Consider the following 14,791-nt stretch of genomic DNA (forward strand, 5'->3'; position numbering starts at 1 on the left):
GGGTGGGCTCGAACCACCAACCTTTCGGTTAACAGCCGAACGCACTAAGCATTGCGCCACGGAAGCTTAGAATATAAAATGTTGTCAGGTATTGTGGAAAAACTTTGGCTTTTTACGTTACATTTGAGATCTCACAACACCGCTCCCGGGTGGGCTCGAACGACCAACCTTTCGGTTAACAGATGAACGTGATAACCATTGCGAAAAGGAAGCCCAAAAATTAAATGGTCTTCAGGTATTGTGGAAAAACTTTTATATTCTGGGTTACAGCTGACACCTCACAACACCGCTCCCGGATTGGCTCGAACCACCACCCTTTCGGTTAACAGACGAAGCACAAAACATTTCGCCACGGAAGCTTTGAGTTTAAAATGTTGTCAGGTATTTTGGAAAAACTTTGGCTTTTTACGTTACTTTTGAGATCTCACAACACCGCTCCCGGGTGGGCTCGAACCACCGACCTTTCGGTTAACAGCCGAACGCACTAAGCATTACGCCATGGAAGCTTAGAATTTAAAATGTTGTCAGGTATTGTGGAAAAACTTTGGCTTTTTACGTTACTTTTGAGATCTCACAACACCGCTCCCGGGTGGGCTCGAACCACCAACCTTTCGGTTAACAGATGAACGCGATAACCATTGCGCAACGGAAGCCCAAAAATTATATGGTCGTCAGGTATTGTGGAAAAACTTTTATATTCTTGGTTACAGCTGACACCTCACAACACCGCTCCCGGATGGGCTCGAACCACCACCCTTTCGGTTAACAGACGAAAGCACAAAACATTGCGCCACGGAAGCTTAGAATTTAAAATGTTGTCAGGTATTTTGGAAAAACTTTGACTTTTAACGTTACTTATAACACTTCACACCAACGTTCTCGGCTGGGCTTGAGCCACCAACCTTTCGGATAACAGCCGAACGCGCTAACCATTGCGCCACAGAAGCCCAAAAATTGAATGGCCGTCAGGTATTGTGGAAAAACTTTGACTTTTTACGTCACATCTGAGACCTCACAACACCGCTCCCGGATGGGCTCGAACCACCAACCTTTCAGTTAACAGCCGAACGCGCTAACCATTGTGCCACGGAAGCTCAGAAACTCAATGGTTGTCAGGTATTGTGGAAAAACTTTGGCTTTTTACGTTACTTTTGAGATCTCACAACACCGCTCCCGGGAGGGCTCGAAGCACCGACCTTTCGGTTAACAGATGAACGCGATAACCATTGCGCAACGGAAGCCCAAAAATAATATCTTCGTCAGTTATTGTGGAAAAACTTTGACTTTTTACGTCACATCTGAGACCTCACAACACCGCTCCCGGGTGGGCTCGAACCACCAACCTTTCGGTTAACAGCCGAACGCACTAAGCATTGCGCCACGGAAGCTTAGAATTTAAAATGTTGTCAGGTATTGTGGAAAAACTTTGGCTTTTTACGTTACACTTGAGATCTCACAAAACCGCTCCCGGGTGGGCTCGAACCACCAAACTTTCGGTTAACAGATGAACGCGATAGCCATTGCGCAACGGAAGCCCAAAAATAATATCGTCGTCAGGTATTGTGGAAAAACTTTGACTTTTTACGTCACATCTGAGACCTCACAACACCGCTCCCGGGTGGGCTCGAACCACCAACCTTTCGGTTAACAGCCGAACGCACTAAGCATTGCGCCACGGAAGCTTAGAATTTAAAATGTTGTCAGGTATTGTGGAAAAACTTTGACTTTTAACGTTACTTATAACACTTCACACCAACGTTCTCGGCTGGGCTTGAGCCACCAACCTTTCGGATAACAGCCGAACGCGCTAACCATTGCGCCACAGAAGCCCAAAAATTGAATGGCCGTCAGGTATTGTGGAAAAACTTTGACTTTTTACGTCACATCTGAGACCTCACAACACCGCTCCCGGATGGGCTCGAACCACCAACCTTTCAGTTAACAGCCGAACGCGCTAACCATTGTGCCACGGAAGCTCAGAAACTCAATGGTTGTCAGGTATTGTGGAAAAACTTTGGCTTTTTACGTTACTTTTGAGATCTCACAACACCGCTCCCGGGAGGGCTCGAAGCACCGACCTTTCGGTTAACAGATGAACGCGATAACCATTGCGCAACGGAAGCCCAAAAATAATATCTTCGTCAGTTATTGTGGAAAAACTTTGACTTTTTACGTCACATCTGAGACCTCACAACACCGCTCCCGGGTGGGCTCGAACCACCAACCTTTCGGTTAACAGCCGAACGCACTAAGCATTGCGCCACGGAAGCTTAGAATTTAAAATGTTGTCAGGTATTGTGGAAAAACTTTGGCTTTTTACGTTACACTTGAGATCTCACAAAACCGCTCCCGGGTGGGCTCGAACCACCAAACTTTCGGTTAACAGATGAACGCGATAGCCATTGCGCAACGGAAGCCCAAAAATAATATCGTCGTCAGGTATTGTGGAAAAACTTTGACTTTTTACGTCACATCTGAGACCTCACAACACCGCTCCCGGGTGGGCTCGAACCACCAACCTTTCGGTTAACAGCCGAACGCACTAAGCATTGCGCCACGGAAGCTTAGAATTTAAAATGTTGTCAGGTATTGTGGAAAAACTTTGACTTTTTACGTCACATCTGAGATTTCACAACACCGCTCCGGGATGGGCTCGAACCACCAACCTTTCGGTTAACAGCCGAACGCGCTAACCATTGCGCCACGGACGCCCAAAAATTGAATGGCCGTCAGGTATTGTGGAAAAACTTTGACTTTTTACGTCACATCTGAGAACTCACAACACCGCTCCCGGGTGGGCTCGAACCACCGACCTTTCGGTTAACAGCCGAACGCACTAAGTATTGCGCCACGGAAGCTTAGAATTTAAAATGTTGTCAGGTATTGTGGAAAAACTTTGACTTTTTACGTCACATCTGAGATTTCACAACACCGCTCCGGGATGGGCTCGAACCACCAACCTTTCGGTTAACAGCCGAACGCGCTAACCATTGCGCCACGGAAGCCCAAAAATTGAATGGCCGTCAGGTATTGTGGAAAAACTTTGACTTTTTACGTCACATCTGAGGCCTCACAACACCGCTCCCGGGTGGGCTCGAACCACCGACCTTGCGGTTAACAGCCGAACGCACTAAGCATTGCGCCATGGAAGCTTAGAAATTAAAATGTTGTCAGGTATTTTGGAAAAACTTTGGCTTTTTACGTTACTTTTGAGATCTCACAACACCGCTCCCGGGAGGGCTCGAACCACCAACCTTTCGGTTAACAGATGAACGCGATAACCATTGCGCAACGGAAGCCCAAAAATAATATCGTCGTCAGTTATTGTGGAAAAACATTGACTTTTTACGTTACTTTTGAGTTCTCACAAAACCGCTCCCGGGTGGGCTCGAACCACCAACCTTTCGGTTAACAGATGAACGCGATAACCATTGCGCAACGGAAGCCCAAAAATTATATCGTCGTCAGGTATTGTGGAAAAACTTTGACTTTTTACGTCACATCTGAGACCTCACAACACCGCTCCCGGAGGGCTCGAACCAACAACCTTTCGGTTAACAGCCGAACGCACTAAGCATTGCGCCACGGAAGCTTAGAATTTAAAATGTTGTCAGGTATTGTGGAAAAACTTTGGCTTTTTACGTTACATTTGAGATCTCACAACACCGCTCCCGGGTGGGCTCGAACGACCAACCTTTCGGTTAACAGATGAACGTGATAACCATTGCGAAAAGGAAGCCCAAAAATTAAATGGTCTTCAGGTATTGTGGAAAAACTTTTATATTCTGGGTTACAGCTGACACCTCACAACACCGCTCCCGGATGGGCTCGAACCACCAACCTTTCGGTTAACAGCCGAATGCGCTAACCATTGCACCACGGACGCCCAAAAAATAAATGTTCGTCAGGTATTGTGGGAAAACTTTGACTTTTTACGTCACATCTGAGGCCTCAAACACCGCTCCCGGGTGGGCTCGAACCACCGACCTTTCGGTTAACAGCCGAACGCACTAAGCATTGCGCCATGGAAGCTTAGAATTTAAAATGTTGTCAGGTATTGTGGAAAAACTTTGGCTTTTTACGTTAATTTTGAGTTCTCACAAAACCGCTCCCGGGTGGGCTCGAACCACCAACCTTTCGGTTAACAGATGAACGCGATAACCATTGCGCAACGGAAGCCCAAAAATTATATCGTCGTCAGGTATTGTGGAAAAACATTGACTTTTTACGTCACATCTGAGATCTCACGACACCGCTCCGGGATGGGCTCGAACCACCAACCTTTCGGTTAACAACCGAATGCGCTAACGATTGCGCCACGGAAGCCCAAAAAATAAATGTTCGTCAGGTATTGTGGGAAAACTTTGACTTTTTACGTCACATCTGAGGCCTCACAACACCGCTCCCGGGTGGGCTCGAACCACCAACCTTTCGGTTAACAGCCGAACGCACTAAGCATTGCGCCATGGAAGCTTAGAATTTAAAATGTTGTCAGGTATTGTGGAAAAACTTTGGCTTTTTACGTTACTTTTGAGATCTCACAAAACCGCTCCCGGGTGGGCTCGAACCACCAACCTTTCGGTTAGCAGATGAACGCGATAACCATTGTGCAAAGGAAGCCCAAAAATTATATCCTCGTCAGGTATTGTGGAAAAACTTTGACTTTTTACGTCACATCTGAGACCTCACAACACCGCTCCCGGGTGGGCTCGAACCACCAACCTTTCGGTTAACAGCCGAACGCACTAAGCATTGCGCCACGGAAGCTTAGAATATAAAATGTTGTCAGGTATTGTGGAAAAACTTTGGCTTTTTACGTTACATTTGAGATCTCACAACACCGCTCCCGGGTGGGCTCGAACGACCAACCTTTCGGTTAACAGATGAACGTGATAACCATTGCGAAAAGGAAGCCCAAAAATTAAATGGTCTTCAGGTATTGTGGAAAAACTTTTATATTCTGGGTTACAGCTGACACCTCACAACACCGCTCCCGGATTGGCTCGAACCACCACCCTTTCGGTTAACAGACGAAAGCACAAAACATTTCGCCACGGAAGCTTTGAGTTTAAAATGTTGTCAGGTATTTTGGAAAAACTTTGGCTTTTTACGTTACTTTTGAGATCTCACAACACCGCTCCCGGATGGGCTCGAACCACCGACCTTTCGGTTAACAGCCGAACGCACTAAGCATTACGCCATGGAAGCTTAGAATTTAAAATGTTGTCAGGTATTGTGGAAAAACTTTGGCTTTTTACGTTACTTTTGAGATCTCACAAAACCGCTCCCGGGTGGGCTCGAACCACCAACCTTTCGGTTAGCAGATGAACGCGATAACCATTGTGCAACGGAAGCCCAAAAATTATATGGTCGTCAGGTATTGTGGAAAAACTTTTATATTCTGGGTTACAGCTGACACCTCACAACACCGCTCCCGGATGGGCTCGAACCACCACCCTTTCGGTTAACAGACGAAAGCACAAAACATTGCGCCACGGAAGCTTAGAATTTAAAATGTTGTCAGGTATTTTGGAAAAACTTTGACTTTTAACGTTACTTATAACACTTCACACCAACGTTCTCGGCTGGGCTTGAGCCACCAACCATTCGGATAACAGCCGAACGCGCTAACCATTGCGCCACAGAAGCCCAAAAATTGAATGGCCGTCAGGTATTGTGGAAAAACTTTGACTTTTTACGTCACATCTGAGACCTCACAACACCGCTCCCGGATGGGCTCGAACCACCAACCTTTCAGTTAACAGCCGAACGCGCTAACCATTGTGCCACGGAAGCTCAGAAATTCAATGGTTGTCAGGTATTGTGGAAAAACTTTGGCTTTTTACGTTACTTTTGAGATCTCACAACACCGCTCCCGGGAGGGCTCGAACCACCGACCTTTCGGTTAACAGATGAACGCGATAACCATTGCGCAAAGGAAGCCCAAAAATAATATCTTCGTCAGTTATTGTGGAAAAAATTTGACTTTTTACGTCACATCTGAGACCTCACAACACCGCTCCCGGGTGGGCTCGAACCACCAACCTTTCGGTTAACAGCCGAACGCACTAAGCATTGCGCCATGGAAGCTTAGAATTTAAAATGTTGTCAGGTATTGTGGAAAAACTTTGGCTTTTTACGTTACTTTTGAGATCTCACAAAACCGCTCCCGGGTGGGCTCGAACCACCAACCTTTCGGTTAGCAGATGAACGCGATAACCATTGTGCAACGGAAGCCCAAAAATTATATCCTCGTCAGGTATTGTGGAAAAACTTTGACTTTTTACGTCACATCTGAGACCTCACAACACCGCTCCCGGGTGGGCTCGAACCACCAACCTTTCGGTTAACAGCCGAACGCACTAAGCATTGCGCCACGGAAGCTTAGAATATAAAATGTTGTCAGGTATTGTGGAAAAACTTTGGCTTTTTACGTTACATTTGAGATCTCACAACACCGCTCCCGGGTGGGCTCGAACGACCAACCTTTCGGTTAACAGATGAATGTGATAACCATTGCGAAAAGGAAGCCCAAAAATTAAATGGTCTTCAGGTATTGTGGAAAAACTTTTATATTCTGGGTTACAGCTGACACCTCACAACACCGCTCCCGGATTGGCTCGAACCACCACCCTTTCGGTTAACAGACGAAAGCACAAAACATTTCGCCACGGAAGCTTTGAGTTTAAAATGTTGTCAGGTATTTTGGAAAAACTTTGGCTTTTTACGTTACTTTTGAGATCTCACAACACCGCTCCCGTATGGGCTCGAACCACCGACCTTTCGGTTAACAGCCGAACGCACTAAGCATTACGCCATGGAAGCTTAGAATTTAAAATGTTGTCAGGTATTGTGGAAAAACTTTGGCTTTTTACGTTACTTTTGAGATCTCACAACACCGCTCCCGGGTGGGCTCGAACCACCAACCTTTCGGTTAACAGATGAACGCGATAACCATTGCGCAACGGAAGCCCAAAAATTATATGGTCGTCAGGTATTGTGGAAAAACTTTTATATTCTGGGTTACAGCTGACACCTCACAACACCGCTCCCGGATGGGCTCGAACCACCACCCTTTCGGTTAACAGACGAAAGCACAAAACATTGCGCCACGGAAGCTTAGAATTTAAAATGTTGTCAGGTATTTTGGAAAAACTTTGACTTTTAACGTTACTTATAACACTTCACACCAACGTTCTCGGCTGGGCTTGAGCCACCAACCATTCGGATAACAGCCGAACGCGCTAACCATTGCGCCACAGAAGCCCAAAAATTGAATGGCCGTCAGGTATTGTGGAAAAACTTTGACTTTTTACGTCACATCTGAGACCTCACAACACCGCTCCCGGATGGGCTCGAACCACCAACCTTTCGTTTAACAGCCGAACGCACTAAGCATTGCGCCACGGAAGCTTAGAATTTAAAATGTTGTCAGGTATTGTGGAAAAACTTTGGCTTTTTACGTTACTTTTGAGATCTCACAACACCGCTCCCGGGTGGGCTCGAACCACCAACCTTTCGGTTAACAGATGAAGGCGATAACCATTGCGCAACGGAAGCCCAAAAATTATACGTCGTCAGGTTTTGTGGAAAAACTTTGACATTTTACGTCACATCTGAGACCTCACAACACCGCTCCCGGATGGGCTCGAACCACCAACCTTTCAGTTAACAGCCGAACGCGCTAACCTTTGAGCACGGAAGCTCAGAAATTCAATGGTTGTCAGGTATTGTGGAAAAACTTTGGCTTTTTACGTTACTTTTGAGATCTCACAACACCGCTCCCGGGAGGGCTCGAACCACAAACCTTTTGGTTAACAGATGAACGCGATAACCATTGCGCAACGGAAGCCCAAAAATTATATCGTCGTCAGGTATTGTGGTAAAACTTTGACTTTTTACGTCACATCTGAGATTTCACAACACCGCACCGGGATGGGCTCGAACCACTAACCTTTCGGTTAACAGCCGAATGCGCTAACCATTACGCCACGGAAGCCCAAAAAATAAATGTTCGTCAGGTATTGTGGGAAAACTTTGACTTTTTACGTCACATCTGAGGCCTCACAACACCGCTCCCGGGTGGGCTCGAACCACCGACCTTTCGGTTAACAGCCGAACGCACTAAGCATTGCGCCATGGAAGCTTAGAATTTAAAATGTTGTCAGGTATTGTGGAAAAACATTGGCTTTTTACGTTACTTTTGAGATCTCACAACACCGCTCCCGGGTGGGCTCGAACCACCAACCTTTCGGTGAACAGATGAACGCGATAACCATTGCGCAACGGAAGCCCAAAAATTATACGTCGTCAGGTTTTGTCGAAAAACTTTGACATTTTACGTCACATCTGAGACCTCACAACACCGCTCCCGGATGGGCTCGAACCACCAACCTTTCGTTTAACAGCCGAACGCACTAAGCATTGCGCCACGGAAGCTTAGAATTTAAAATGTTTTCAGGTATTGTGGAAAAACTTTGGCTTTTTACGTCACATCTGAGACCTCACAACACCACTCCCGGATGGGCTCGAACCACCAACCTTTCGGTTAACAGCCGAACGCGCTAACCATTGCGCCACGGAATCCCAAAATTTTAAGATCGCCATCAATTTCCCTATTCTGAAAAACTACTCTAATCCGTATTCTTCGTTTATTTACGTCGTGTTTACGTTTCTGAATTTAAAGCAGTGGAACTATTTAATTAACTGCGTGAGCTAATCGTTATTCTTTGCTACAAACAGGCGCTATTTTAATATAGAAGGCAGACAACATTCTCACGTGAGCCAGACACGCTCGCCGATTGGATGTACGCCACCAACGCCGGCGAGACCGACGTAAAAAGTTCAGCTTGGCGAACATTTTTTCTCTCTTCGCCTCTTTCGCCCAGCGCGGTTGGCGCGAAAATTTGCCAAGTGCGGACAGTGGTTTTTCTTGGCGTGCGTGGCGAGCGTAGCGTACGTAGCGTGGCGAGCGAAAATTTACGCCTAGTGCGGACGTACATTTATACCTTGAAGAAAGAATTGTCGTCGGCCTCAGTGTTAAGTTCAACGGTCTATACACAGCCCTTCATACTACACACGGACGCTTCCTACCTTGGATTGGAAGCAGTGCTGTCGCAGAAAATAAAGAGAAAGCGACACGTCGTCCAATTCGCTAGCCGTTGACTTAGCGACACGGAAAGAAAATATTCCACGACTGAGCGGGAATGTTTAGCTGTCGTCTGGGCAGTAGAGAAGTTCCGCCCATACATAGAAGGGTCAAAATTTGAAGTTTTTACCGATCACAGTGCAATACGCTGGCTTTACCGCGCGCCAGACCCCACCGGCTAATTTGCCAGGTGGAACGCAAGGCTACAAGCTTTTGATTTCACCGTAAACCATATACCCGGCAAAGATAATGATGTAGCTGACGCCCTCTCGCGGATACCGGAACAAGACGAGCATACCGAAACTTCAGCGGTAGTTGTACAATCAAGGATCCTAAATAGGGATGAACAATTAACGCGTAACTCCGACTGTGATATAGGTATTCTTAGTGCAATAACATCTAGCACCCCTAATTCTAGCCCGGTATTAGTCAAGTTTGACCGCGACGACATTATACAAGCACAGCGTAACGACAAAGAAATGAGCGCGATTTTTCAATATTTAGAAAATGATAAGTGGTGTCAGACACCTTAACCAAATGGGTGGAGATATTCCCGTTAAGGACCGCTACTACTAAGCCTATTGTGCGTCATCTTATCGGTGACATTTTTACTCGATTTGGATTGCCCACCTGCGTAGTAAGCGACAATGGCCGACAGTTTGTTTCTCGTATTTTCAAAAAGGTTTTCGAGACGTTGCAGGTCAAACAACGCTATACGTCCTTATATTCATCTCAGGGTAACCTAACAGAAAGGTTTAATAGAATCATAGGAACTATGGTAGTATCCTATGTAGAGGATAATCACAAAGATTAGGACAAAGGCATTTCCCAGTTCGCCTTGGCTATTAGGACCGCTCGTCAAGAGACGACAGGATACACCCCTGCGTTCTTGATGTTTGGTCGCGAACTGAGAACGGCCAGTAGCGTTCTGAAAGATAAAAATCCGGAAGAATATTTAGTGCCTGAGACTGAGAGTTTTAATGGTCTCAGAGTAGCTTCGGTAGTGGAGGAAACTCTTGAAAAGGCTAAAGACCGCATTAAAATTGCTCAACAAAAGCAAAAAGCGTACTATGACCGAAGTCATCGTGATTTCGAGTTCCAGGATGGAAATTTAGTGTTACGTAAAACACATTTTTTATCCAACGCTGCGGATGACTTTAGTAAGAAATTAGCGGATAAGTACGAAGGTCCCTTTAAAATTTCGAAAAAGTTATCAAAACTAACGTACAGGTTGGCTCACCCAAATGGCAAAGAATTGCCTGGAACATATCATGTTTCAGAGCTAAAACCGTACGTCGAAAGACAAAGGCTGGCAGTATCAGCCCTTGCGCAGGGTTACGAGGCTGACAGTACGAATTCGGGTAATGGTGACAAAATTTCGGTACCGACTAAACGGAAAAATGATAGTCACCCTACCAGTATAGGTTTAATAGGAAACAATGAAATTAAACCATTCGATAATGACGATCAGAATGATCGTGATGATCTTAGTGATCGTAGAGTACTACGACCTAGAGATCTAGCTACGCGTAGGGTTATTAAAAAGTAAATAAATTAATGTGAATTCACTTCGAAGTTAATTTAGAGCGCTCTGTAAATTTTGTGTTTTGTTCTATTCTTTTTATGTATTGTGGTTAATATGTTTAAAGACTAGAGTCTATTTTTTTAAAAAATGATTTCGTAAAGTATCATAATCTTGTTAGTCCATATAATGATTGATTATTCGTGTGGACTTTTGTTTAGGTTACAGTTAACTGGATAGCGCTGCTCTTGATCTGTTTTTAAGATGATAATTTGCTTATGTTTATTTTTGATATTATTTTGATGATCATTAATACTTTTCAAGTAAATAAGTTTTGGATTTCATTAAATCGCTATCGCTGTTGCTATGTTTTAGTAGTTTTGTTTATGATCAGTAAACGAATTTTTGTTTAGTTTTTGGGTATGCTGAACTAGCGTTTAGTATTTGCGTTTGCTAGTACCGGAGTTGAACTTAGTCCCACCAGGAGTTCATAATAACCCGAAGTACGAAACTGCTTAAAAAGCCCGTAACAACAAACTAGAAACCCCGACTAAAAGCCAACTTCTTAGCCAAGGCTTAATTTACACCGTTCCGACAGAAGCAGACGTGAGCCTTTTTCGCTCCCAAAATCACAAGATAAAAATAGTTCTAAACCGGATGTGTGTAAGTTAATGCGCGTGGGCGCTAAAAAATGGGGTAACTATTTCTTTGGGAGTTAAGCGGTGTATGAATCCGCTGAGCTTTACGGCGAAACTTTGTTGTTACGGGCTTTTTAAGCAGTTTCGTACTTCGGGTTATTATGAACTCCTGGTGGGACTAAGTTCAACTCCGGTACTAGCAAACGCAAAAACTAAACGCTAGTTCAGCATAACCAAAAACTAAACAAAAATTCGTTTACTGATCATAAACAAAACTACTAAAACATAGCAACAGCGATAGCGATTAAATGAAATCCAAAACTTATTTACTTGAAAAGTATTAATGATCATCAAAATAATATCAAAAATAAACATAAGCAAATTATCATCTTAAAAACAGATCAAGAGTAGCGCTATCCAGTTAACTGTAACCTAAACAAAAGTCCACACGAATAATCAATCATTATATGGACTAACAAGATTATGATACTTTACGAAATCATTTTTTAAAAAAATAGACTCTAGTCTTTAAACATATTAACCACAATACATAAAAAGAATAGAACAAAACACAAAATTTACAGAGCGCTCTAAATTAACTTCGAAGTGAATTCACATTAATCTATTTACTTTTTAATAACCCTACGCGTAACTAGATCTCTAGGTCGTAGTACTCTACGATCACTAAGATCATCACGATCATCCTGATCGTCATTATCGAATGGTTTAATTTCATTGTTTCCTATTAAACCTATACTGGTAGGGTGACTATCATTTTTCCGTTTAGTCGGTACGCAGTTAATTAAATAGTTCCACTGCTTTAAATTCAGAAACGTAAACAAAACGTAAATAAACGAAGAATACGGATTAGAGTAGTTTTTCAGAATAGGGAAATTGATGGCGATCTTAAAATTTTGGGATTCCGTGGCGCAATGGTTAGCGCGTTCGGCTGTTAACCGAAAGGTTGGTGGTTCGAGCCCATCCGGGAGTGGTGTTGTGAGGTCTCAGATGTGACGTAAAAAGCCAAAGTTTTTCCACAATACCTGAAAACATTTTAAATTCTAAGCTTCCGTGGCGCAATGCTTAGTGCGTTCGGCTGTTAAACGAAAGGTTGGTGGTTCGAGCCCATCCGGGAGCGGTGTTGTGAGGTCTCAGTTGTGACGTAAAATGTCAAAGTTTTTCGACAAAACCTGACGACGTATAATTTTTGGGCTTCCGTTGCGCAATGGTTATCGCGTTTATCTGTTCACCGAAAGGTTGGTGGTTCGAGCCCACCCGGGAGCGGTGTTGTGATATCTCAAAGGTAACGTAAAAAGCCAATGTTTTTCCACAATACCTGACAACATTTTAAATTCTAAGCTTCCATGGCGCAATGCTTAGTGCGTTCGGCTGTTAACCGAAAGGTCGGTGGTTCGAGCCCACCCGGGAGCGGTGTTGTGAGATCTCGAATGTAACGTAAAAAGCCAAAGTTTTTCCACAATACCTGACAACATTTTAAATTCTAAGCTTCCGTGGCGCAATGCTTAGTGCGTTCGGCTGTTAACCGAAAGGTTGGTGGTTCGAGCCCACCCGGGAGCGGTGTTGTGAGGTCTCAGATGTGACGTAAAAAGTCAAAGTTTTTCCACAATACCTGACGACGATATTATTTTTGGCCTTCCGTTGCGCAATGGCTATCGCGTTCATCTGTTAACCGAAAGTTTGGTGGTTCGACCCCACCCGGGAGCGGTGTTGTGAGATCTCAAAAGTAACGTAAAAAGCCAAAATTTTGCCACAATACCTGACAACATTTTAAATTCTAAGCTTCCATGGCGCAATGCTTAGTGGGTTCGGCTGTTAACCGAAAGGTCGGTGGTTCGAGCCCACCCGGGAGCGGTGTTGTGAGATCTCAAAAGTAACGTAAAAAAGCCAAAGTTTTTCCAAAATACCTGACAACATTTTAAATTCTAAGCTTCCGTGGCGCAATGTTTTGTGCTTTCGTCTGTTAACCGAAAGGGTGGTGGTTCGAGCCCATCCGGGAGCGGTGTTGTGAGGTGTCAGCTGTAACCCAGAATATAATAGTTTTTCCACAATACCTGAAGACCATTTAATTTTTGGGCTTCCATTTCGAAATGGTTATCACGTTCATCTGTTAACCGAAAGGTTGGTCGTTCGAGCCCACCCGGGAGCGGTGTTGTGAGATCTCAAATGTAACGTAAAAAGCCAAAGTTTTTCCACAATACCTGACAACATTTTAAATACTAAGCTTCCGTGGCGCAATGTTTAGTGCGTTCGGCTGTTAACCGAAAGGTTGGTGGTTCGAGCCCATCCGGGAGCGGTGTTGTGAGGTCTCAGATGTGACGTAAAAAGTCAAAGTTTTTCCACAATACCTGACGACGATATAATATTTGGGCTTCCGTTGCGCAGTGGTTATCGCGTTCATCTGTTAACCGAAAGGTTGGTGGTTCGAGCCCACCCGGGAGCGGTGTTGTGAGATCTCAAAAGTAACGTAAAAAGCCAAAGTTTTTCCACAATACCTCACAACATTTTAAATTCTAAGCTTCCATGGCGCAATGTTTAGTGCGTTCGGCTGTTAACCGAAAGGTCGGTGGTTCGAGCCCACCCGGGAGCGGTGTTGTGAGATCTCAAATGTAACGTAAAAAGCCAAAGTTTTTCCACAATACCTGACAACATTTTGAATTCTAAGCTTCCGTGGCGCAATGCTTAGTGCGTTCGGCTGTTAACCGAAAGGTTGGTGGTTCGAGCCCATCCGGGAGCGGTGTTGTGAGGTCTCACATGTGACGTAAAAAGTCAAAGTTTTTCCACAATACCTGACGACGGTATAATATTTGGGCTTCCGTTGCGCAATGGTTATCGCGTTCATCTGATAACCGAAAGGTTGGTGGTTCGAGCCCATCCGGGAGCGGTGTTGTGAGGTGTCAGCTGTAACCCAGAATATAATAGTTTTTCCACAATACCTGAAGACCATTTAATTTTTGGGCTTCCATTTCGCAATGGTTATCACGTTCATCTGTTAACCGAAAGGTCGGTGGTTCGAGCCCACACGGGAGCGGTGTTGTGAGTTGTCAGCTGTAACCCAGAATATAATAGTTTTTCCACAATACCTGAAGACCATTTAATTTTTGGGCTTAAATTTCGCAATGGTTATCACGTTCATCTGTTAACCGAAAGGTTGGTCGTTCGAGCCCACCCGGGAGCGGTGTTGTGAGATCTCAAATGTAACGTAAAAAGCCAAAGTTTTTCCACAATACCTGACAACATTTTAAATTCTAAGCTTCCGTGGCGCAATGCTTAGTGCGTTCGGCTGTTAACCGAAAGGTTGGTGGTTCGAGCCCATCCGGGAGCGGTGTTGTGAGGTCTCAGATGTGACGTAAAAAGTCAAAGTTTTTCCACAATACCTGACGACGATATAATATTTGGGCTTCCGTTGCGCAATGGTTATCGCGTTCATCTGATAACCGAAAGGTTGGTGGTTCGAGCCCATCC

The sequence above is a fragment of the Phalangium opilio genome, unplaced genomic scaffold, assembly GCF_054372755.1.
Source record: "Phalangium opilio isolate 3A_F unplaced genomic scaffold, DU_Popi_V2 ptg001170l_1, whole genome shotgun sequence".
Lineage (NCBI taxonomy): Eukaryota > Metazoa > Arthropoda > Arachnida > Opiliones > Phalangiidae > Phalangium > Phalangium opilio.